General features: G+C 43.7%; 1 long non-coding RNA gene and 1 pseudogene across 1 annotated transcript; one reads left to right on the top strand and one right to left on the bottom strand.

Moving 5' to 3' along the window:
* Positions 1–1511: 1511 nt before the first annotated feature.
* On the bottom strand, positions 1512–10338 carry LOC139045469 (uncharacterized protein C2orf78-like; annotated as a pseudogene).
* Positions 10339–12084: 1746 nt separating this feature from the next.
* LOC139045499 (uncharacterized) lies at positions 12085–25592 on the top strand. The gene is made up of 3 exons (XR_011503922.1): positions 12085–12317; positions 21911–22042; positions 24987–25592. It is a non-coding gene; the product is annotated as an uncharacterized lncRNA (long non-coding RNA).
* Positions 25593–25661: the final 69 nt, after the last annotated feature.

Genomic DNA, 25661 nt, shown 5'->3' with positions numbered 1-25661 from the left:
ATTAAAAAAACAAGAAATAGCAAGTGTTGGAAGGGTGTGCAGAAAAGGGAACACTTGTATAGTGCTGGTCAGAATGTTAACTGGTACAGCCACTATGGAAAGCAGTATGGAGATTCCTCAAAAAAGTAAAAATAAGACTACCATATGATCTAGCTATTCCACTTCTGGGTATTTATCCAAAGAACACGGAAACACGCTAATGGGAAAAGATATATGTGCCCCTGTGTTCGTTGCATCATTATTCACAATAGCCAAGACTTGGAAACAACCAACGTGCCCATTGAGAGATGAATGGATAAAGAAGATGATATATATATACACACACACAGTGGAATCCTACTCAGCCATAAAACATGAAATCTTGCCATTTGCGACAATGTGAATGAACCCTGAGGGTGTTATGCTAAGTGAAATAAGTCAGATGGAGAAAGACATATACCCTATGCTTCACTCATATGTGGAAGATAAACAAACACATAGATACGAGAAGGAAAAGGGTGGGAGGAGGAGGAAAGGGGTAAGGGGCAGATGTGTAAGATGACATATGGCAGTTAGACTTGGGTGGGGAACATGATGTAGTCTGTACAGAAGGGGAAATAGAATGAAGTACATCTAAAGAAGAAAAATCTAGGCCCCTCCAGAAGTTGGATCTCGTCCACCAGTAACGTCCAGATGCTGTGCTCTGAAAGCCAGCTTGGTCACCAACAAGCATTAGCCAATACTGAGCACTGCTGGCATGCAGGTCTCAAGTTGAGGCCTTGCTCCTCCGCAGGCAGTGTGACTGCAGCCCACTGCAGAACATCAGTAGTAAAGCGGCTCAGTGACCCTGGCCTCGCGTGTTGTTGCAAAGGTTAACTGAAGTAGTGAGTTCGTGGGCCTGGTGCACAGGGGTCGGGGAAAGGCGATTTCTCTGCCTGCCCTGTCCTGGGTGGGCCTCCTGCTGCAGCAGCTCCCATGGGGAGGCCCCTGTTACCAGCTGCCCCCAAGGTGACTCAGCCCTGGTCATTCATCTCATAGATTCCCTTTTGATTTATACTGACCGTCCTCAGCCATAGTCATTCATGGATGAGGTGACCCAGGGCTTTTGGAGAAGTGTCCTGAATCTCTTGTTTCCCAGAACACTGATGTGATCACGAGCCATAAGTACAGCCTCCCTGAGAGAGTTTTTACATTTGTCCTGGTCCACCTAGACTCGTCAGCTGCCATCTTCAACTCTATTCCAATTTTACTCTTTTAACGCTCCTCTCAGGCCCTGCTTCTGACTTCTGCCATTCATGACTCCTGCTTCTTTTTCTAAACCCCTAAAATCTCTCCCCTTTTGGCTACCCCAGCCCTAGACCCACTTCCTGCCTGTTTCATCATTTTGTATGCCTTTCCCTCTTTCTCCCATCCAACGTCACTTCTTTTTTCTCATGAAGCCTTTGATCCCCACCCCCACCAAAGAGAAACCACAGTTAACAGCATCTCCAAGACAAAAGGCTTCTTTATTACTCATCTATTAACTAGTACTGCTATTTATTGTTCTAGTAAATTTTTAAAATATCAAAATATATAACTCTTATCTATCTATAGAAAAACATCTGGACCCCAAAGGGGCACCAAGAGCCCTAGCAGCCTTATATCGCGTAGCCATAGTATCGAGAAATTTCCATTTCTTTTTCCCTCTCAATGAAAAACTGCACTTTCCCCCAAGAGGTGTACTTGGCAGCCTTCTCACGCTCCTGTTGAGCCTGCCTCTTCATGGCCTCCCACTCTGGCCTCTGTTCCTGTGTGATGGGCTCTGACATCACTGGCCCTGGAATGACGGGTTTCCTCCATGGAATTGGTTGCTTGCTGAAATCCTCCAGTAGATACTGGGCGGGAGGCTTGGGCGGGGCCCGGAGCATGGGCACAGCAGTGGGAACGGGCTCCTGCTGGAGAGAAGTGCAAGATGCTGTTCTGTAAGGTGCAGGCCTTGAAGCAGGACACTGAGGGCCGCTAGGCCGGGTGGGGTTGGTCCAACCCGGTCGAGCGGGGTTGGTGGAAATTGGCCGAGCTGGTCTGGCAGGACCTGTCAAAGATGCAAGAGCTGGGTGGGTGGAATTGACTGCAGTTGGTTGAGCTGAGTTGATGGAAGCAGGCCGGGCAGGGTCTGCCACAGCAGGCCGATGTGAGGCCAGAGCCTGTGGCCTCCGAGGAACAGGTCGAGCTGGAGGCTTGTCCACGGTCAGAAAAGGCAAAGGTACCAACCTGACCTTCCCAGGAGGTGTCAGCTCATCCCGGGATGGAGGTGGACACTGTTTTTCAGCCCTGCCATCTGGTTTCTGAGCTTGGACTCGAGTTTCCAAAGGACCTTGACGCTTGAGTGGGGTATCCAGCCACGGTTTGATAGCTGGGCAGGGCTGGGGGTGTTTGGGGTTGCTGCAGGTTCCCAGGGCCCGGGAGGAAGAGGGCCCGGTGTTCTTCTCCCTCTTCCTCCCCAGAGCATGAAACACCTGCACCGACTCCAGCATGTGCTGGCCGAGGCTGGTTCGAGGCCGCTTAAAGGTTTCTTGGCTCAGCTCGGGTTGATTCTTCCTCCGCTTCATCTTGGGCATCATTGGCTTCTCTTCCACCCTGACTTCAGTCCCTGACTGCCGACTCTCTCCGGCTTTCTTGGGGTTGTTTCCTCTGGTCCTCTTGGTCCTTTCCTGCCCATGGCTCTTAGTTGTACTGATCCTGCTGGGTGCGGCTTTCTGAGGTTTGCTGTTGGAGTGCTCGGCCTCGTTCTCAGGAGCCCTGTCACTGGCTGCAGCATTGCAAATAAGCCCTTCTCCCCCTGACAGGCACTCCGGGTCCTTTGGCTGGATTTTGGCCTTGGGAGCACCATCGAGAGGCTCAGAGGCCTGATGTTTGTTCTTCCTGGTGTTATCGGAGGCATCCTTTCTGCTACTTGACTTTTCCTACAGCTGGATGGACTCGATGGCTCCTGTCTCTTTGGCTTGGATCAGCTCGGGGCCTTGGGGTTGATCAAGGTCTTTCAAGGGGTCGAATAGTTGGGGAAGGTGACCATCCTCCATCAGTGTAGCGATGTCTGCAAGGCCACCGCTAGCCTCGGTCCCGTTTTCCAGTGTCCCTTGGCCCTCAAGACTCAGGCTACTCTTTCCCAGATCAGCGTTTTCGGAAGCAGGGTGGTCCTCTGGCCCGAGGGGATCGATGCAGGCCAGGAGCTGGAGAATATCAGGAATTTCTAAAGGCTGTAGTAGCGGATCTTGGTTTTGTATTGGGATCTGGTCGGGATCCAGGGGCTTTGCAAGGTTGGTGTTAAACTCATCCCAGTTCTTTGGATTTGGAGACAGTGCCAGGAGGTCACTGTTAGAAGTGTGGACTGGAGCTGTCAGTGAAAGATCCCCAAGCTCAGCTGGTGGGTCACTCTGCAGCATCTGGGTATTTCTGCTACTGCAGGATTTGGGGAATTCTGGAGCTTGCTGTAGGTAAATTTTCTGGCTTGGCGATTCCAGCCCCAGGGAAGTCTCCATCCCCAGGGACGTTTCCACCACTACAAAGGAAGCAAGGATGAAGTGAGTCCTCGGTGGGTGAGGTGTTCCCCCTTAGACACCAGTGCAGCAACCACGTCCCTTCCCCCGATGGGCAAGGCGTTTCTCCTGGCTCTTAAGGATCATGGACAGCGCCCTGTACTAGGAGATAAGAGGCGAGTGTTCTGGTTCTTACTGGTGATCATTGGATGTCATTGTCCCTTGGTTTTCTTTGTATTTCATAGGATTGTCATAGGAGAATTAAAAAGTAAAAGAGATTTTTGAAGTATGAGACATTTCACAATTGCTAGCATTCTCCTGAGAGAATAAGAACACTCGCACCGCGGACCAGGATAGGGAGTGGAGCTCTTCCTGATGAAATTTATAAGTAAGGACAGATTCTTAGCCCACTGAGTTTGGACGGGATCTGGGGAGACAAGGTCTTATTCCCGGTATCAGGAAAGTGGCAGAAAGTTAACCTGACGCTATGGGAATGAGGGTTCTGAAGCGCCTTCCCAGGAGACTGAACTTGTACATCAGGACAGGGAGTTCATTTGTGTGTGGTGGTACAGGGCACTTAGCAGGTGGAGCAATGAGACTTGTGGGGTCCCTTGGTGTGCTCTTGGGGTTCTCAGCCATGAAGTGTAGGTGGGCATTACACTGCCCCCTTCTGACCTGTATTATGTGCTCTTATGTCGTGTCTGAAATGGGGAGCACTGAGCGAGGGTAGTGTGCACTAACGTGTCAGGACTTCAGTTCTACCTGTCTGTGGCCTCGCCGCTTCCCAGCTGCAGATTTGACCCTGATTTTGGATGCAGACCTCCTTTCTCTGCCTTCTTGCTGTTTGTACTCACCTTGAGATCTGGTTTGTGGGATGGCTGGAGCAGACGCAGCGTAGCAGACCCCAGAGGTGGAGGCTGGTGGAAGGACATGTGTGGGCTGAATCTCCTTTAGTACCAACACCATTTCTGGTTGAGGAGCAGAGGCCCCAGCTCCTGTGTAGGACACAGAGCCGTAGGACTGCAGGCAGGGGCCAAGTTCTCCAGACAGCAGAGGCCCCAGTGTGCCGTGACCATAGTAGTACACCTGGCTTCCTTCCTGGTAGGGAAGTGACAGGCTGTGTCCCTGATTTGGAACCTGAGATGGTGTTCCCTGAACAAGGCTGGTGGAAAGTGATGGATACAGTGGGACCAGGTTATTGGCACCTGAAGTTCTGTCATAGTGTGCTGCCATATACATGGAAGAAACCGCTGTGTCGTGGCCAGTGACAGAGTGCAGTCTCCGAGTGAAGAGGACTCCTGTGCAGTGCTTCCTGGGACACCCCACTCAAAGAGACCCGGATAGGAAGCAGCTGAGGTGGAGCTCTGGCTCTGGCCAGTCACTCCAGACAGCGTGGTTGTGCTAGAATGTTGGTAAAGGTAGGCGCTGCCCATGAGTGGCTGGGAAGAGGTGCCCGAGGCTGATGGCAGTAGCCATCCTGAACTGACGGCTGGAGCAGAGACTCTGGAGAAATTGCAGACACTTCCTGCTAGGGAAGCTGCATCGCTCACCACAGGAAGAGAGAGCTGCAGGGAGCTTGGAGTTCCAAGTAAAAATGGATTTTGGAAATTTTCTGTAGGGAACAAGAGGGTGAAGAAAAACTCAGTGAGACTGATCAACTCTGACAATGTTTGAGAAGCATCATCTCAAGGTTGCTGCATGAGGAAGCCTCTCATCCCCTGCTCACTGAGATAGCGAACATCCACCCCTTTATGGTGGTTGTAAGGCCGGGTGCAGTTTGTTCCTTTCTGTGTAACTGCCTGTGCTCCCAGCTGCGGCAGAGATGTGCAGAAGCCCCAAGCGGTGTGGTTCACACCTTGTTGTCTAGGCTGGAAGCCCCTTCTCGCTGTCCATCCTTCCCTTGAGCCTCCCCTAGTCCTGACTCATCTACTCTTTGCTAGAATAGAAGCATTTTAGAAGTAGAACGTCCTCAGAGATGCTCTGTTCTAACATTCTCCTGGTACGAGTGAGGAAACTGAGGCTCAGAGAGGTCAGCTGGAGTGGTCCGATTCTCCCATTATGGCAGCATCATCACCAGGTCACAGAGCCTGTCTCCTGACTTCTTGCCAGGACTCTGCTCTGACTGTTCCACTACCAGAACCCGGGAGAAGGAGACCTCCTAATAAGGTGTTTTCTTGGTCCCTTAGAAAACAGTGCAGCTGTTAGCACTGTCTTCTTCAGGGTCTGTTTGCTCGTGCAGTTCACGTGCTGTTCCCTAGAGTTCACCCAGTAGTCAGTCCGGGTGGTAGGTGTAAAGGGTCACTCTTACCCTCTTCAAGCCTGGTTTCTGATCCTACCTCCACAGGATTGCCTGAGGGTGTGCATCCCAAGAAGTGCTTTTTGAAAGAAAACTGTAATTTAATCTCTGAGCATCGGGTTACTCATCTGTAGTTATAGTAATAATGATTATAATCTTAGTAATAATTCATACATGAATGAAAGTTGTATGTGGCATATCTGTTATAGGGAGAAAGACAATTTCTGTAAAAAATCATGGAAAACCTTTATCACAGAACTAAAAATAACTATACTGATATATGAAAACTGAGGTATGTAGCAAGCACTAAAGCATAATAAGTTTACTAATAAATGAAATTCTGTATCACACATACTGTGTCGTGAAAGTGAGTATTGCTGCCTCCATTGTAGTGAATACTATTTACCAAAACCAGCCCAGAGTGGAAGGTGATCTTGAATGAATTCCTAGCCATTACGTGCCCACAGAGAAGCTATATGAATAAAACTCACCTGAAAGGCATTAAATGCTATAAATGTGAATGTACATCTGGCCACAATACGAGCAGAGTGATATTTCAGTGAAAACTGGTACAAAGCTGAGAGCAACATCCTAAGTGTAAAGGAATTCCGTTACTGTGCCCGTTCTTATTTCTCTGATCATGACCCAGCAAGGAACAGCTAGTAAGGAATTAATCCTTCTGATTCAAGTTAGGGGATATTATTTTTTTTTAAATTTATGTTTTATTTTTAACAGGCATAACATCTGCATAGTTGAAAAATGAGAATAAAACAGTAGAAACTCTGTTGCCTCCTGCCCTCTGGATAACGACTTTATCAGTTTCTGGATTATAGGAAGTGTCATTCCTAAAAGATCTCTGAAATGTGTATATTCAAACTCTCAGGTGCCATCCATGTTCAGAGAGGCAAGAGAAAAAAGCAAACAAGTGAGTCTGAGTCTGAGAAGCTGCTTTTCCTGGCGATGCCCTCCCCTGCCTTACTCGCCTTCCTCGGCTATGAATGTGAGCGTTTGCTGAAGTCAGCTGTGCTTCATCCTGCTCTGAGCACATCTCTCTCTGTGCTCTTCCTGCTTCAGTTGAAAATCTTTGGTTCCTTCAGCATTTCATGCCAAACCACCTCTTTTTCCTGGAGAGCTCCTCCTTGCTCTCCTCCTCATTCTTCTATTTCCTCAGCCCTCTAGGTTCCTGTTGGCCTGTGCTGATGAAAACAATCCTCAACTTCTTGACCTTTGAAGAACTAGTCCCCCTGTAGCCCAGTACTCTCCATCTCCTACCCTATTTTCCTTTTCACCTCATTTAGGTAGAAAATTCCAGAACATGTGAATATTGCTATTTGACGCACCCTAAATTTGAAGTACTAGAGTTGAAATGTCAGTGGAGGGAGACCATTGCAGATGAAACCTCTGGGTATATTTTACTAGTTTTCTGCATCACCTAGGATTTCTCTCTGTTTCTCAGGGAACACTCTCAAGAAGTCTCTGATTTCATTTCTACCTGGGTGCCCTTTAAGATTCAATATGAGAAAAGAAAAGGAGCAGAAGGAACAACAGTTGTAATATCCTGATGTGAGAGATGAGGAGGAAACAGAGTTTGTGAGAGAGTCGACGACTTGTCCAAAGTCACACAGCTCATGCATGTCAAAGTAAAATGTGAAATTACTCTCCCAGGTTTCTAATTCAATACTTTCCCTCATTTTTCCATGCTCTTTTGGGGGCAAAAAGACATAACAAAAAACATTTAAAAGTTTCTTTCGCTACCTGACATGGTGAGAAAAGAAGAGGAAGCATCAACTGCAGATGCAAGGAATGAGGAGACGATACCAGAGGAAGTCTGAGTGGCTGCCGCCAAAGAGCGGTGTGTCCAGTACGAAGGTCGCTGGTCACACTGGTCACTTGCAATGATCCAAATTTATTTACCAGCAACTCCATGGAAACCCCAAGATTCTACCAGGTGGCAGTAGGTCCAGGGGGAGAACGATGTTACAGAGCAGGCAGTGTAAAGGTAAGAGACAACCAATAGGGCGGCCAGATTCCCCACAAGAAGATAGGATTGGGTGGAGGGAGTCAGGGGAGAGCTACAGCAGCACTTGCGTGGCTGAGCTCTGGGGAGGTGACATCCTAGGAGCCAGATGCCATAGTCTCTCTTCCCCAGGCTCTTATATTAGGGAATCTTCTCAACGTTCCTTATAGATGTTCATTAATATAATTAACTCATGATTATTTTAGTCTATAAATTATACATTTTGAATTATTGTACATTTATAATTTTAGGTACAGTTAATTAATATCCTTAGTGAGGAAGGAAAGGGACATGTAGATTGACTCAATACAGTTGTTTTGAACTCCTATCAGTTGATCTAACTGTGAACTTGTTGAAGCTTTTAAGGAGCAAAGGAAGGGATTAATGAGTTCTTTCTGTAACTTGGTGAAAGAGTAGGGTGAGGTTTGTTGAGTGCCCCTTGTGGGGAATGATGTGGTTCAAGGCTCTTCTCTTTCAGTTTCTTCTCCTTGAATCCTACCTTCCTTGGACTGAGCTGGGCTGGGCTAGGTTGGACTTGCATCTCTCTGCTGCTCCCCTTTTCTTTTTTCTGCATTATAGGCCTTGTTTCTGGGACCAGCCTCGCCCTTGCTTCTCCCCCGCCTGGATGTTACTTCCTTTCAATCCCAGCAGCAGAGGTCTTCTTTCCAGTGCCTGATGCTTCTGAAAATGGCGTCTGCCCATTAGAAGCATATGCCAGGGAGCCAGAGACACAGCTGAGGGCAGAGGTCTTCTCTTCCAGCCTTGGGTTGCAATTCTTTTGCCCATAATTTGCTACCTCTGGCTCATTTGGCCACACAGGCCTCCTGCCATCCTGCGCTTTTATACGTGAGAGTCATTTGGGGTCCTCCCCTTTCCTTCTCCTCTGAGTGTATCCGGTGTGGCAGTTGCTGTAGCTTCCTCCCTCTTGGAAACAGCCACTGTAGAACATTGGGCCTCTAGGGTTCTCTGTCGGCCATGGTTGTGGGCAAGGCCAAGCGACATGCAGAGGAGAATAGTGAGAGAAAGAGGAGGACATTCGTGGAGAATAGGGAAGAGGCAAGGTGAAAGGGACAGAAAAAGAGAGTTGCCTGTGGATTTTTGGGTTTCTTGAGAAACAGGTTGATACATTTTGGCCTCACTTTGTATTAACGGAACTGACAATTCAGTATATATTTTTTAATGTCACTGGATGGTCCAGCAACAGCCACGAATTCTGTACATTTAAGAGAATAACCTTAAATTACTTTGCCTCATTTTGTTTTATGTGATATTGCACGATTTATGTTATTCATTGGTATGTTTGTAGAATATGGGTCGTTTTCAAATGCTCTGGGTCTGTCTCCGTGTTTTTCCTGGTTCCGTTTTTAAGGATCCAACACTGGGAGACAGATCACATGCTGTTCTCCTGCTGATTGTTCATTTTGAAGCGTCATGAACTAACTTGACCTGAAGGGTTCTGTGGAGAAACTTACGAGGGGACTGTGAGAAGCATTGTGGTGAGTTGCACGGTGCCCTCACGCCTAAGGGGCAGATGTGTGCAGTGCACCCGGCTGGCCTGGGAGCCTCTGCTTTTGTGCCCCTGCTTAGTGCTCTTCTCTCTAACCACTCTGGTGACTGTGAGACAGTGGGCGAGGGCTGAGTTGCTGCTGATTTGTATGTGGAGTCAGCTGGTTTGGGGAGGAAATCTTTGCATGCAGTCATTTTCCTTGGTGGCAGACTTTTCGGATGCCTAGGTGTGTGATCCAAGATGCCAGAGGCCACGAGAAGATAGCTGCTAGATGTGACCTCCAGAGACACACATTTCATTTATAGGCTTATTTTTCCTGTTATGAAATGTGAATGCTTTGAGTGATGGCGGGGGTGTTTACCCGAGGAGAAATTGTGAAGGGTGTTGCAGTGTCGAGATATGGCTTGAGCTCACGTTTGAAATTTTTTGCCCCTCAGCTTCATACCTCAAATAGCCTACTTCCCTGACATGAGGATGTAACAGGAGGCTAACAACATATCCTAGATATCCGCAAGTTAAACCAGTCTCTCTCTTTTTTCTATGTTCCCATGGAAATGAAGGGGATCCAGAGCTACTGCAGGTTAGGGTGGGTGACGTAAGATTGGAACAATTGTGGTAAGACAAATTCAGGTGGCAGTCAAATGTTTATACAAGAAAATATTCACTTTCAACATCCAATCTAGTTAGGCAAACCCTTACTTAGGCCTTTCCTGGTTCCCGGCCTCTGTAACTACATTCTCTCCGTAGTTCTGGGCATTTAACCTTAGCTTGCAGACTCAGCGTCATATTAGCCTCTAATAGAATCTTAAGTGAAGCTGGGAGAAACTTCCAAGCTTGAGTCCAACGCTGTGGAACTGAGCATCAAGCCCTACACTCACAGAAAGCCTTTTTTTTAATAGTTAGGGCACTGTCTTGTCCCATAGAGCCACTTCCTGCATTTCGTACCCATGGGGATAACTGAGACTTGTCTTCACGCAACATGCCCTGTCCTTCTACCCCTGAGGCTCTTCCTTACTCTCCCCATCGTCACGTTTTCATTTAATTAAGGCCTAGAGTCCCTCACACTCCTGCATGTTCCCTGGGGCCCTACAAGACACTGGCAGATTTTGTTAGTGTCAACTGCTTAGCTGTTTGGTGATCCAAATATGCCTTGCTCCTGTATTTTCCATTCCAGTGTCCTGCATACCTATTCTGGCGTTTTTTAACCTCAGGTTGGATTCACACCCTGGAAGGCCTACGCTTTGCCGGTTCCCATAGTTTCTAAAAAGCGTTTTATGCTTAGGTCTGTATTTTCTTGTGTCAACTGAGTGTGTTCCCACCCCAAGCTTGTGTCACTTAGCAAATGGGAAGTGCAAGACCCATATAGCCTTTCTAGATTCTGATCGATGTATGTCATATTTTCTGTAGTCGTGTCTATAGACGTTTGTACCGGATGTACTTTTAGGCCACTACACACCGGTTGGATATTACTTTTCATAGATTCCAAAGGAATATTTTATGATGTAGCACCAAACTTGAATGTACTGAGTTGTAAGTTTGCAAACGATGGTGTGCTCACATATGTCGTTCTTTTTCCAGATAGCAATTTACTAATATTGATCCATGTTTAATAATGTAGAAGATTTCCGAATTGTAAATGCTTGGGCATTCGAACTTGGTTACACTATGATTGTCCCAGAAATGTTAAAGCTAGTGATCTTTTTGCCGTTCGTTCATTCCTTTATTTTAGAACTCTGATCTTTCTGACCCTCCGTTTACCTAGCACTGAAATGGCTGTAAAGATTGTTAACAGTGTTTGTAAGATATTTTCAGAAAGTAGAAAATAGTAAATAAACCTTTGCTATTAGAATTATCTACGGTTTAATCTGAAATTTAGTGCCCCTTCTGCCTTCAGACCTGTTGTAGGACGTGGTGTTCTTTGCTGTTCCCCTTGTAGCCAGATTAAGGGTTTTTCTAACAGGTACTGCTCCCTGTGCCTGATACTGTGTGGAAATTGTAGCCTTGAGATCCACTCTTATCACTCTCAGTTATTTTTTGGTATTTCCTACAATATACATACCATCACCCTCTAGCTGATACCTGGCACAGGATAGGAATCCAATAAAGTTTCACTGTAAGTGGGAGGGTAGGTCGTTACAATGGTTTTGGAGGGTAATTAGACAGCACTTTTCAAAATTTTAAGTTTGCATGTCCTCTTTCTAGTAATTCTACTTCTAAGAATTTAAAAGTAGCTGTATTCACGCACGAGGGTGTTCACATTGCAGTCCGTCTGTAACAGAGGACAAAAAACCGGAAACCAACTAAAAGTCCATCAGTATTGGACTCATCATGTGAATTATGGTAAATTATAAGCCATGTAATACTATGCAAGCATTAGCAAGAATAGAATGGATGTATGAATAAATGGACTGGGAAGTTCAGTGTCCAGGGTTGATTGTAGGATGTATAGAGTGTGCTGCTTTTACACGAAATCGAGTCTATGCATATAGGTACAAAGAAATATTTATATAAAATATACGAGTGAATGTGAGCACTTGGAAAATATCAGGACAACCACACAAGGAACTGGGGAAGTGGGAAAAAAACCTTTCATTCCATGTCCCATATTGCTTGAAATCTCAAGGCCTTGACAAACGTGCCGTGATCTGCATGAGCTGTAGTTCTGTCCTCAAGCGAAGGAGGGCGCTGTGGCCACCAGAGTCCTGTTTACTAACCCAGCTTCTCAGGCCGCCGGCGTGGTGACGTCATGAGGATGGGAAGTAGCGCATGCGCAGTAGTAAGGATGATGGTTGCCTAGATTGCTACCGAGGTGCTTGCAGTTGGGGGACTTGTTCTGTTCCCGAGCGCCCCGGACGGGGGACTTTCTCACTGTTGGCATTCGATGGTCAGCATCTTGGGCCCGCATGAGACAGTGGTTTCGTACCTGCCACGCCCAGTCCAGGGACCCTACTTGTCCGGGCGTTCTTCAGCCAAGAGGAAGGGTGGAAACCATGTCTCCGAAAGGTAATAAGCCTTGGCTCCTGAGCGCGGTCCTGCCGCCTTTTAGCTCCTGGGCCTGGGCCTCGTCCACTGGGGTCCCTGTCTGTCACTGTTGCCGCTGCAGGGCTCTTGGCCCCTCTGCCCTTGCTCGGAGGCACTGACTGGCTGGCTGCTTGCCAGCAGTAGCCGAAACAAACAGTCTGAGATGTTCTGATTTCTCCCCATCCTTTTGAAAACAAGGTTCTGGCCATTGCTGCTCTGATATGAGGCATACGGACTGCTTTTTAGGATGGTCTGTCAATGCTGGGGACAGGACTTAATTATCCAAACTGAGTCCTGCTCGATTCCTCAAATCGTGTTGTTTTGGCGTGGAAAATGTGAATAATAAGAGCTAAGTTTGAGTGAAAAAGCCCTCCAGTACTGTTGAACTTTCTATGGAAAATGTTGGATTGTGTTGCGTCCAGGAATCACAAAGGGCACCTGGTGCTTCTCACCAGGTCTCATTGGAGAGATCTTCCTCTATAGTTCAAATGATTGACTGCGAAACTTTGCCTTTGAGACCTTCGTTTCCTCCATCTCATACCTCACGAAGTCCGCTTCATCTTATCTCCTGAATATCTTGGAATGTGTCACCTTCTTTCCCTCAGCATCCTCTTACAGAACTTGCCTGATCTTTTGCGTTTAGGTCCTGACTAGTGTGCATGTATCTACTCTCCTTTCCTTCCAAGCCATTCTTCACACAGGAACTCTTTTTAATAGGCGAGTTGGAACATTGATCAGAAGCATGGCTCAAAAGGATTGTTTCAGAATAAAAGCGAACTCTTGACTCTGACCTTGAAGAGTCTGCCTGGTCTAGAATCCTCTCTGCTTCTTCAGCCCCGTCTTGTGCCCCTTTTGCCCTCACTTTCTATCCTTCAGATTCACTGAGTTAGTTTCAGTTAATTCTCCCCGATCCTATAGAAGTTAGCTCAAATACTGCTTTTCGCTGTAACTCCTAGCACTAAGTGAAGTTCACAGCCCCTTTTCCATTGGATATTCTTTCAAAATATGAACTTGAAGTTGTGCACTGATTGTGTTTGATGGCATCAGTTGTATGAGAGTTAAAAATAAACCATGAAGTGAAATAATTGAATTTAAACGATTTCAACTCTGGGACAACATAAAGCACACTAACATTTGTAGTATAGATGTCCTAGAAGGAGAAAAGAGAGACAAAGCAGCAGAGAATCTATCTGAAAAAATAAAAGCTGAAAACTTTCCTAACCTAAGGAAGGATACAAACAGCCAGGCACAGAAAGCACAGAGTGCACCAAGCCAAATAAACCCATGAGGCCCACACCAAGACACGTTATAATTAAAATATCCAAAATTAGAGATAAAAAGAGAATCCTAAAAACTGTGAGAGAAAGGCAGTAAGCACATACAAAGGAAACCCCATAAGGCTATCAGCTGACTTCTCAGCCAAAAGATTAGAAGCTAGCCAGGAGTGGCATGGTATTTAAGGTGCTGAAAGGAAAAAAAGAATACTTGGCAAGGTTATCATTCAGCATGGAAGGAGAGATAGAGTTTGCCAAACAAGCAAAAATTAAAGGAGTTTATCACCAAGAAACCAGTTCTACAAGAAATGCTAAAGGACCTTATTTAAGTGAGAAAGAGAAGACCACAATAGGAATAAGAAAATTATCCCCAAAAAAGTCAATGAAATCATTGGTAAAGGCAAAAATACAGTAAAAGTAGCAGATCAGCCACCTATGAAGATAATAAAAAGGTCAAGAGACAAAAGTACTAAAATTACCTATTTCAATGATAACAAGGTAATGGATACACACAAAATAAGATGTTAGATATGATATCAAAAAGAAAATGGGGGAGGAGGGGAGTAAAAGAGTAGAGCTTTCAGAAAGAAGTCAAACTAAAGAGGCCTTCAACTCAATATAGATTGCTGTATACCTAGATTATTATATATGAACCTCATGGTAGTCACAAACCAGAAGCCTATAATAAATACACAAATAATTAAGAGAAAGGAACCCAAACATAATATTAAAGACAGCCATGAAACCACAAGGGAAGAGAGCAAGAGAAAAAGAAAGGAACAGAGAAGAACTCCTAAAACACCCAGAAAAAAAGTAAAAAAGTGGTAATAAGTACATATTTATCAATAGCTGCTTTAAATGTCAATGGACTAAATGTTCCAATCGAAAGGCATAGGATGGCCAATTAGATAAAATAGTAAGACTGAGACATATGCTGTACATCAGAGACACACACTTCAGACCCTCGCAAACTGAAAGTAAAAGGATGGAAAGAGCTACTCCATGCAAATGGCAAAGAAAATAAAGCTGGGATAGCAATACTTGTATCAGACAAAATAGACTTTGAAACAAAAACTGTAATGAGACAAAAAAGGGCACTACGTAATGATAAAGGAAACAATCCGACAAGAGGATATAAGACTTGTAAATACCTGTGCACCCAACATAGCAGCACCTAAGTATATAAAGCAATTATTAACAGACATAAAAGGAGAAATAGACGGTGACAGAATAATAGTAGGGGACGTTAACACTCCACTTACACCGAAGGATAGATCATCCAAACAGAAGATCAATAAGGAAATGTCGGCCTTAAAAAACACATTAGACCAGATGGACTTAATAGATATATATAGAACATTTGATCCCAAAACCGCAGAATACACGTTCTTTTCAAATGCACGTGGAATGTTCTCCAGGATAGAACGCATATTAGGCCACAAAACAAGTCTCAACAAATTAAAGAAGATTGAAATAATACCAAGCATCTTCTCTGACCACAAAGGTATGAAACTAGAGATCAACTACAGGAAGAAAATCAGAAAAGCCACTGATTTGTCAAGATTAACCCTAATGCTACTGAGCAACAGTTGGGTCAATGAATAAATCAAAGGAGAAATCAAAAATACCTGGAGACGAATGAAAGTGAAAATACGACACGCCAAGATCTATGGGATACAGCAAAAGCAGTTCTAACAGAGAAGTGTATAGCAATTCAGGCCTACCTCAACAAACAAGAAAATTCCCAAATAAACCATCTAATGGTGCGCCAAAAGGACCTGGAAAGAGAAGAACAAACAAAGCCCAAATCAGTAGAAGGAAGCAAATAATAAACATCAGGGCAGAAATAAATGACATAGAGACTAAAAGAACAATAGAAAAAAATCAGTGAAACCAAGAACTCGTTCTTTGAAAAGATAAAATTGACAAGCTTTTAGCTAGACTCACCAAAGAACCAAAGAAGTCTCAAATAAATACAATTAGAAATGCAAAAGGAGACATTACAGCGGACACCTCAGAAATACAAATGATCATGAGAGAATACTATGAAAAGCGACACACCAACAAATTGGATAATCTAGGAGAAATGAATAAATTCTTAGACTCATACAACCTGCCAAAACTGAATCAAGAAGAAATCGAGAATTTGAATAGACCAATCACCGGTAAGGAGACGGAAACCATGATCAAAAACCTCCCCAAAAATAAAAGTCTGGGACCAGATGGCTTCCCTGGTGAATTCTACCAAGCATTCGAAGAAGACTTAGTACTTGTCCTCAAACTCTTCCAAAAAATTGAAGAGGAGAGGAAGCTTCCTGAGAAGCCAACATTACCCTGAAACCAAAACCAGACAAGGACAACAACAAAAAAAGGAAATTACAGGCCAACATCACTGATGAACGTTGATTCAAAAATCCTCAACAAAATATTAGCAAATTGAATACAACAATACATTAAAAAGATCATACACCATAATCAAGTAGGATGTATTTCAGGGATACAGGGATGGTTCAACATCTGCAAATCAATCATCGTGATACACCACGTTAACAAAATGAAGAAGAAAAATCACATGACCATCACAATAGACTCAGAGAAAGCATTTGACAGGATACGGCATCCATTTATGATAAAAACTGTGAATAAAAAGAAAGTACCTCAACATAATAAAGGCCATTTATGACAAACCCACAGCAAATATCATTCTCAATGGAGAAAAACTGAACGCTATCCCTCTAAAAACAGGAAGCAGACAGGGATGCCCACTTTCACCACTCTTATTTAACATAGTATTGGAAGTCTTAGCCAGAGCAATCAGGCAAGAAAAAGAAACAAAAGGGATCCAAATTGGAAAAGAAGAGGTGAAATTGTCACTATTTGCAGATGACATGATTTTATATATAGAACAACCTAAAGAATTGACTAAAAAACTTTTAGAAACAATAAATGAATATGGTCAAGTTGTACGATACAAAATCAACATACAAAAATCCATTGTGTTGCTATACACTAACAGTGAAGTAGCAGAAGGAGAAATTAAGAATACCATCCCATCTACAACTGCAACAAACACAGTAAAGTATCTAGGAATAAGCTTAACCAAAGTGAAAGATCTGTACACTGAAAACTATAAAACCTTGCTGAAAGAAATTGAAGAAGACACAAAGAAATGGAAAGATATTCCATGCTCTTGGACTTGAAGAATTAACATAGTTAAAATGTCCATACTTCCTAAGGCAGTCTACATTTTCCATGCAATCCCTATCAAAGTTCCAGCGACATTTTTCACAGAAATAGAACAAAGAATCCTAATATTTATATGGAACAACAAAAGACCCCGAATAGCCAAAGGAATCCTGAGAAAAAAGAACAAAGCTGGAGGTGGCCCACTCCCTGATTTCAAAATATACTAAAAAACTATAGTAACCAAAACAGCATGGTACTGGCACAAAAACAGACACACAGGTCAATGGAACAGAATCGAGAGCCCAGAAAGAAACCCACACATCTATGGACAGCTAATTTTTGACAAGGGAGCCAAGAACATAGAAAAGAGAAAAGAAAGTCTCTTCAATAAGTGGTGTCGGGAGAACTGAACGGCCACATGCGAAAGAGTGAAAGTAGACCATTATCTTACACCATGCACAAACATTAACTCAAAATAGATTGACTTGAATGTAAGCCCTGGAACCATTAAACTTCTAGAAGAAAACCTAGGCAGTACACCCTGTGACATCGGTCTTAGCAGGATATTTTCAAGTACCTTGTCTGACTGGGCAAGGGAAACAATAGAAAAAATAAACAAATGGGACCACATCAAACTAAAAGCCTTCTGCACAGCAAAGGAAACCATCAGCAAAACGAAAAGGGAACCTAACAATTGGGAGAACATATTTGCAAATCATATATCTGATAAGGAGTTAATATCCAAAATATACAAAGAACTCGTACGTCTCAACAACAGAAAAACTAACAACCCAATTGAAAAATGGGCGAAAGATCTGAATAGACATTTCTCCAAAGAAGATATACAGATGGCCAACAGGCACATGGGAAGATGCTCAACATCATTAACTATCAGGGAATTGCAAATCAAAACTCCGATGAGGTGTCACCTCACTCCGGTCAGAATGGCTATAATGAACAAGACAGGAAACAATAAGTGTTGGAGAGGATGTGGAGAGAAGGGAACCCTCCTACACTGCTGGTGGGAGTGCAAACTGCTGCAGCCACTGGGGAAAACAGTATGGAGATTCCTCAAAATCTTAAGAATAGATCTACCATATGATTCAGCTATTCTACTTCTGAGTATTTATCCAAAGAACGTGAAACACAAATGCATAGAGATACATGCACCCCTATGTTCATCAGAGCATTAGTCACAGTAGCCAAGACTTGGAAGCAACCTAGGTGCCCATCAAGGGATGAATGGATAAATGAAGATTGGTATGTATACACAATAGAGTACTACTCAGTCATAAGAAATGATGAAATCCGGCCATTTATGACAACGTGAGTGGACCTTGAGGGTATTATGCTAAGTGAAATAAGTCAGAGGGAGAAAGTCTCAAAACCCGTATGATCTCATTCATAAGTAGAAGATAAAACAATGAAAAACAAACACAGAGAAACAGAGATTGGATTGGTGGTTACCAGAGGGGGAAAGGGGAGGGAGAGTGGGTAATTAGGCATACATGTGTGGTGATAGATCGTAATTAGCCTTTGGGTGGCTCGATTCATGATGTAATCTACACAGAAAGCAAAATATATAATGATGTATACCAGTAACTTGTCTAATGCTACAAACCAATGTCTCCGCAATAAAATAATAATAATAATAAAACAATTTCAGTCAGCATGGGAGTATTGATGAACCTTAGCATTCGGGACTGGGCTGGGTTATCAGGGATACAGAAGGGCTGGCCATCTGTGTCTTAGACCTTGTTTGTGGAGACGTTTGCTCTGTTTTGTTGCCTTGTATCTGTTTTTAAGATGGGAAAGAAGGAAAAAGGGGAGTACAGGTGGTTACTAGGTGGGGTTGAAGAAGGGGAGCAGCAAGATGCCAAGCAGAGAGCAGAGGGGACCCACTGTGTGGGCTGTGAATTCCATTCTCAGGGAGCCTCATTCTACACAGGGAGACAGGCTAATGTCAAATTTGGCTCGCAAAAAGTGTGTTACTAGGTGGAAAGAGTGTCTCCCATTTGGACACCAGATGCTGGGGACTCATTTCATTGCTTTCAAAGTTCTTTTGAAAAGATAAGCAAAGGTTGATTTAGCATTCTTTCAGAAATCTGCATTCACTGTGTAGAGCTGTATCCTCAACCCTGTCTCACTCCGTTTCCCCTTTTTATAGCAGATACTTTGTAATATCCTCTTTACTCTCCTGAAGTGAAATTCTTAGATATATACAACCTGCTTCCATATTTAAGTTTAAGAAAAAAAGTCAATGCCGTGCTCTGACTATAATATAAAGGATAAGTAAAATAAAGTAATTTAGAATAGAGTAAGAAGTATTTACATTTCCATATGTCAATGCTTGGGCATGACTTTACTGAAAATAAAGAAATCGTCAGTTACTTGCGCCATGAATGCCAAAGCTGCCCATGCTCACTGATCTGGGTGGGTATGTTGCCTAGTGGCAGGAGTTTCAATGGTTGTGAGCTGTGCTTAGTAGATTGCCAAAGGAAACAAAGTACAGTCTTCACTAGGATGACAAGGTGACTGCTGTCCCGGACATTCAATGTCCGTGAAAACTGCGAAGAAACCCTTTGTGTTTACGTGTGAAATGGAGTCAAGTTCTAAGGCTTAGATACTTTTGAACAGTTTTTACACCTCTATGGATGTTGACTAGGACGTTCAAAAGTCATCCAGGTGTGAGACCCATTTGTGGGGCTGTTTTGAATTTGGCAAGATGTCTGGTATCCGTGACCCTCACCCACTAAACGCCAGTAAGACGCCCTCACTCCCTTCATCACAACCAAAAAAATGCCCTGGATCAGCAAGGTCAGGATTTCAGTATGGAAACTGAAAAATTGTGTTTCTCTTTTAACTAAAAAAGGGAATATGTGGGGAAAGCATTTGACCGACTTAAAAAAGGTGAGAAGAGATTCCATGTCTCGTTACCCTGCCCGGCACAGTGTGGATTAGTGTCAGGAAGAGCCCACTTTGACTGTATTGGGAATTTATTTAATTTGTGTCTCATAGGTCAGGGTTTCTTTCTTCTTCACCTACTCTGTCAATTCTTCTGCATCTCTGAACTTAAACGTTAGTGATTTCATAGATAAACAAATGGTTCTGATTCACATCCAGCAACACCAAGTTTAGTGTTTGACACATCGTAGCTACTTCCCAGTCGTTGAAGAATGAGTGAACTGACGGCCCACCCCCACCCGCATTGGCGGTGCCTGTGAATTTCCTCCTATTTTCCTCCTCCTCTCCGCGATTGTCCTCACTCCTCGGTCCCTGCTCCACGGTCTCTGCAAGGGGATCCTGAGGTTCCCCCGGGTCCCTGCTCAGCCCCTTTTCTGCAAGGACATCAGCAGGGAGAAGCAGGAAGACTCTTCAGTCTCCTTTCCTCCACACAGCCAACATCTTTCCTGTGTGACGTGGTTATAGGAAGCCTCTTCTAGTTCTGTGTGCACAAGGTGTTCTCTTCAGTGTTGGGACTGTTTAAGGCACCATCAAGGGGATTGCGAAGCTGCAGGGCCACTCCCAGTGCAGTCCCTGTTCACGCAGTAGAGGTAGGGAGATGAATGACCCCTGCGTGGCAGCGGAATGGGACAAGGTGTCCTGGGTGTTTGAGGGAAGTCACCCAAGGCAAAGCTGCCTCAGTACTTGGCAGTCGAGTGTCAGGCACAGTGGACTGTGAAGTGGCAAATGATGTGTCACAGAAATGCCACAGCAGAAATGCCTAGGAATGGAAAGGAGGGGGAAATGACAACAGACAGGGTTAATCAAGGAAGGCTTCCTAAGCGGTTTGTGACTAAATGAGTTACCTCAGGTTGGCTGTTGTTCAGATAGCTGGAGATGGTAATGATCCTCCAGCTCCAAGTCTGGAAGAAACTGACAGGAGAGATTGTACGCCTTGTTGTAATTAATACAGTCTTCAAACCTTTCACAATGTTCGGTGGAAGACTCAGCATCGTAGCTCTGTCAGATCTTCCTAAGGTAATTTGTAAATTTAACATCATCTCATATCATCTGATTCTAAAGCTCGTATAGCAAAAGAAACTTACATAGCCAGGAAAATTCTGAAAAGGAAGAAGGTAGAAAAGGGTTGCCTAGCCCTACCAAATGTTAAGCCATACTAGAAGTGTTGCTGGAGCACAGGGGATTTTTCGGGTGGTGAAGCTAATCTGTCTGATACTCTAGGGGTAAATACATGTCATTGTACATTGGCCAAAGCCCATAGATTATACAACACAAAGTGACCCGTGATGTGAGCTATGGACTTTGATAATGATGTGTCAATGTTGCTTCATTGATTACAACAAATGGAGCACACTGGTATGGAATGGTGATGGTGGGAAAGGCTGTGTAGGGTGAAGGAGAGATGGTTAAAGTGAGAACTCTTTACTTTCTGCTCCGTTTTACTATGAAGCTAAAACTGCTCTACAAATGAGTCTATTAGTTTTTTACTTTTAATTTTTTTTATGAGGAAGACTGGCCCTGAGCTAACGTCTCTGCCAGTCTTCCTCTCTTTTGTGTGGGATGCTGCCACAGTGCGGCTTGATGAGCGGTGCTGGGTCCACACCCTGGATCCCAAACTGCAAACCCCGGGCCACCGAAGTAGAGCTGGTGAACTTAAGGACTACGCCACCAGGCCGACCACCTCTGTCAGTTTTTTAAAAGATGTGTTGCTGGCCCTTGAGTAACCACAGATCAGTGGAACAGAGTACATAAATAAGATAAATACGTAAAAGAATATTTAGCAATAAGAGCCATCCTTCATTTATTTAGATATTCTAGGAGTATTTATAAGTGCCTACTCATAGGCACTCCGCTTGGAGCTGGAGGTGCAGTGGTGGACAACACTGATGTGGTCCCTGCCTTCTGGGAGTTTACAGTCTGGTTAGGTACCCCCGTGACACAAATACAGAAGTAAATCTCTAGAAGTGAGCTTATTTTCTTCCCTCTAATCTCTGGGGGAAAAGATTGTAATCTAGCTTGTAACTTCCAGAAGGGTGGAAACTTTCCTCTGAATCACACTGTGTGTTAGCATCATAGGGCTTGAATGAATGACAGTATAAGAAAGGATTTGAAGCACACAATTGCTGTTTCTTATTTCATTCTCTCTGACAGAGTTTGGAAAAGAATCTTGTTGTAGAAGAATGTTGTTACCCCTTGGATGTTTCCAGCAAAATCTGAGAGCAGAGTGAAGAACTTGGACTGATTATTGATGTAACACACACTCCCCACTAATACAAACCAGAGGTAAATGGAACCCTTAATTGAAAGGAACCGTCTTCATTCTTATGGTATAATAAGCATAGTAATTCAGTAGTTGTAATCCTGGCCTTCTCTCATGGGTAGTATTTCAAAAAGGGAACCAAGTGCTTTCCTTAATTACACTTTTCTAATTGCTACCTGAAAAAGAGAGTAAAGATGTGAATTGAAATATAATATTTGGCAATAACCTCTGTATGTGCTTAAGAAATTCTATGAACTTCCATGTTCTATGTATATTTATAAAGTATATATTATAAAAAATACATACATATATATTTCCTGAGGAAAGATTTCTCCCTGAGATAACATACGTTGCCGCGCTTCCTCTTCTTTTGCTTGAGGAAGATGAGCCCCGAGCTAACATCTCTGCCAGTCTTCGTCTGTTTTGTATGTGGGTCAGTGCTACAGCATGGCTGACGAGTGGTGTGGGTCCGTGCCTTAGATCTGAATTCGTGAACTGAGGCCACCGAAGCAGAGCCCACTAAGCTTAACCACTACGCCACGGGGACGGCCCCCCTGTTCTATATTTTCAAAGTAAAGTGAACTTCTAGTAAGAACAGTAGTAGCCTAAAGAAAAGAATGGAGTATCCATGGTATCTTTGGTACTTATTTTGGGCAGTTGTGAGAGCACGTGTAAGTATCTTGATAGAAGACAGTTCTCTAAGTTTTATGCTTTCGTTTCCTAATATCTTTGGATATAATAGAGAAACACATATGTTCTGTTGGCCTGTGTGGCATTATCAGTGGGAAAGAATTATCCTTCTTCTAGGCAGTTCCACAGCCTTGGGAAACAATAACACCTAATGTCTGTTAACATTTGTACAGGCCTACCTCACAGATATCACAGGTTCTGTTCCAGGTCACTGAATAAAGTGAATATCGCAATAAAGCGAGTCAGACTAATGATTTGGTTTCCCAGTGCATGTAGAAGTTATGTTTACACGATACCATAGTCTGTTAAGTTTGCAATAGTATTATATCTAAAGGGACATCATACATAGCTTAAGTAAATAATACCTTATTGCTTGAAAATATGAACCATCATCTGAGCCTTCAGCAAGTTGTAATCGGGTTGCTGATGGGGGTCTTGTAAGAAATGCGGCGTCTGTGAAGCACGGTAGAGCGAAGCACAGTACAGTGAGGTAGGCCTGTACAGCAGCTGCCATTTAAAAAGTGCGTGCACACACGTTAAGGCAGTGAATCCGCACAGCAGGCCTTTGCTGATGAAGTGGGAGTGGTACTAACGTCCCCTCCTGAGTGCTTCCTCTGCACTGAGCCCAGAGCATAGACGGTGACAGTGACTCACTTCACAGATGGTGAAACTGAGGCCCAGAAAAGGAAGAATTGAAACTTGAACTCAGGTATTCCTTGTTTTTGTTTTTTTTTTTTTTTACTGTAGTAAAATGTACGTAAGCAATATTTATCATTTTAACCATTCATAAGTGTACAATTCAGTGGCATTAAGTGCACTCATGATGTTGTGCAGCTGTCACCACTGCCTGTAAACAAACGGTTTTCATCATCCTCAACAAAAGCTCTGTCACCTTGAAAAACTAACAGCCCCATTTCCCCTCCCCCAGACCCTGGTGACCTCTATTCTACTTCACGTCTCCGTGAATTTGCCTATTCTAGGTGCCTCATGTTAGCGGAATCCGACATATTTTTCCTTCGGTATCTGGCTTCTTTCACTGAACATAATGTTTTCTAGGTTCATCCATGTTGCAGCATGTAACAAAATGTTATTCCTTCTTAGGGCTGAATAGCATTCCATTGTGTGTACATACCACATTTTGTGTATCCATTCGTCTGTTGATGGACACTTGGGTTGTTTCTACCTTTTGGCCCTTATGCGTCATGCTGCTGTGAGCATTGTGTACAAACATTGGTTCAAATCCCTGCTTTGAATTCTTTTGGATGTATAGGTGGGAGTAGAGATGTTGGATCGTGTGGAAGTTCTACGTTTAACCTTTGAGAAAGCGCCAAAAAGTCTTCTACAGTGTCATCCTGTTTTAACAATTAACACAAATTTTAAGCATTTACAGGAGCAGACATAATGGTGTGGTGTTCGTGGACCAGCCATGAACTCCTTCAGCTTGAATATTTATCAGCTGATGGCTGTCGTGTCTCCTCTCTACCCCTCCCTGTTTCGCCCTATTCCATAGTTTTTTAAGCAGATCCCCAATATCATATACTTTCACTTGTTCATCTTTGATATATACATTTAAAATGTCAGAGTTTTGTTCCTTAATATCCTGGTTTATTGTTAAATATCCAGTCAGCACTCAAATTCGCAGTTGTCTCCTAAATGTCATAGAAATTGTTTTGAAGAGTTTGAGTTAGGTCTAAGTTAGGGCCACACTTGGCGTTTGATTGTTAGGTCTCGGATGTCTGATTTAATCTATGGGTTCTCCTTCCATGTCTCTCTCCACTTTCTTTGTCTTTGTTTCTTTTTTTCTCAATAACTTTACTTTTTGAAGAAACCAGGTAGTTTGTCCTATCTGAAGATGACATTACAAATAATACAAGAGTGAATGAACACAATGGATAATGTCTTAAGAGAAATAAGAGAAGGAGGAAATTTTAAAAATTCTATAAGAAGAGCAAATGAATTCTAGAGAAATGCCAAATATTAGAGATAAGCAAAAAAGTCAGGCCAACTCTGAAAATAGTAATGCCAACACATGTAAGAATTTAGTGTGGCATAAAAATGATATTTCAAATCAGTGGACACATTAGTGAGTAAACTGTGATACTTCCACGTTGGAGTGTAAATCACCTCTCTGGAAGGATCCGCAGCGTGGCAAAAGTAAATGTGTCTAAGGGAGGAGGGAAATGGGTGGCCGGGGAACTTGGGGAGAAGGGTGAATTTCCATTGAATCCCCTTTTGTACCTTTCTCACGTTCTCTCCTGTGAATCTATTACCTCTGAGGTCTGCCTGCCTGAGTTGAAACCCCAGCTCCCCTAGTTGCTGACTCTTCACCTTGGGCCAATTCTTGACACTCTCCAAGCCTGTCTCCTTATGGGCGAAATGGGGTGAGTGACTTCGTGGTGCTTCATGACACAATATAAGCTCTCATTAAATGTAAATGACCAGCAGAAACAACACAAATGTCCATGAACTGAGGAAAGCATAAACAAGTGTGGTGGCTCCGTTATGCAGTCATACAAAGGAATGAAAGACTGACACACACTACAACGTGGATGGACGTTGAAAAACCTTCTGCTAAGTGAAAGAAGCCAGACACAAAGGTCACGTATTGTGGTATATTTCAGATGTGTGAAATGTCCAGAAAAGGCAAGTCCGTAAAGATAGAAAGCAGATGAGTGGTTGCCGGGTCTGGAGAGAGGAGGGAGTGAGGAGCAGCCTCTAATGGTTAAGAGGGTTTCTTTTAGGGGTGATGAAAATGTGTTGGGTTTGATAATGCTGGTGGTTGCCTGAGCTTGTGAATGTACTAAATGCCACTGAATTTAGAGTTTCAAAAGGTGAGTTTTCTGGTATGTGAATTATATCTCAATAAAAATAATTTTAGAAATGTAAGTTACCAATTTTCTCACGGTAATTATTTACTGTTCACATCACTCCCCTCCAACCACTGCATTCCCT

Source organism: Equus asinus, chromosome 6, assembly GCF_041296235.1.
Source record: "Equus asinus isolate D_3611 breed Donkey chromosome 6, EquAss-T2T_v2, whole genome shotgun sequence".
NCBI lineage: Eukaryota > Metazoa > Chordata > Mammalia > Perissodactyla > Equidae > Equus > Equus asinus.
Note: the sequence above shows the minus strand (reverse complement) of the source record. Positions and strands in the feature narration are given on the sequence as shown.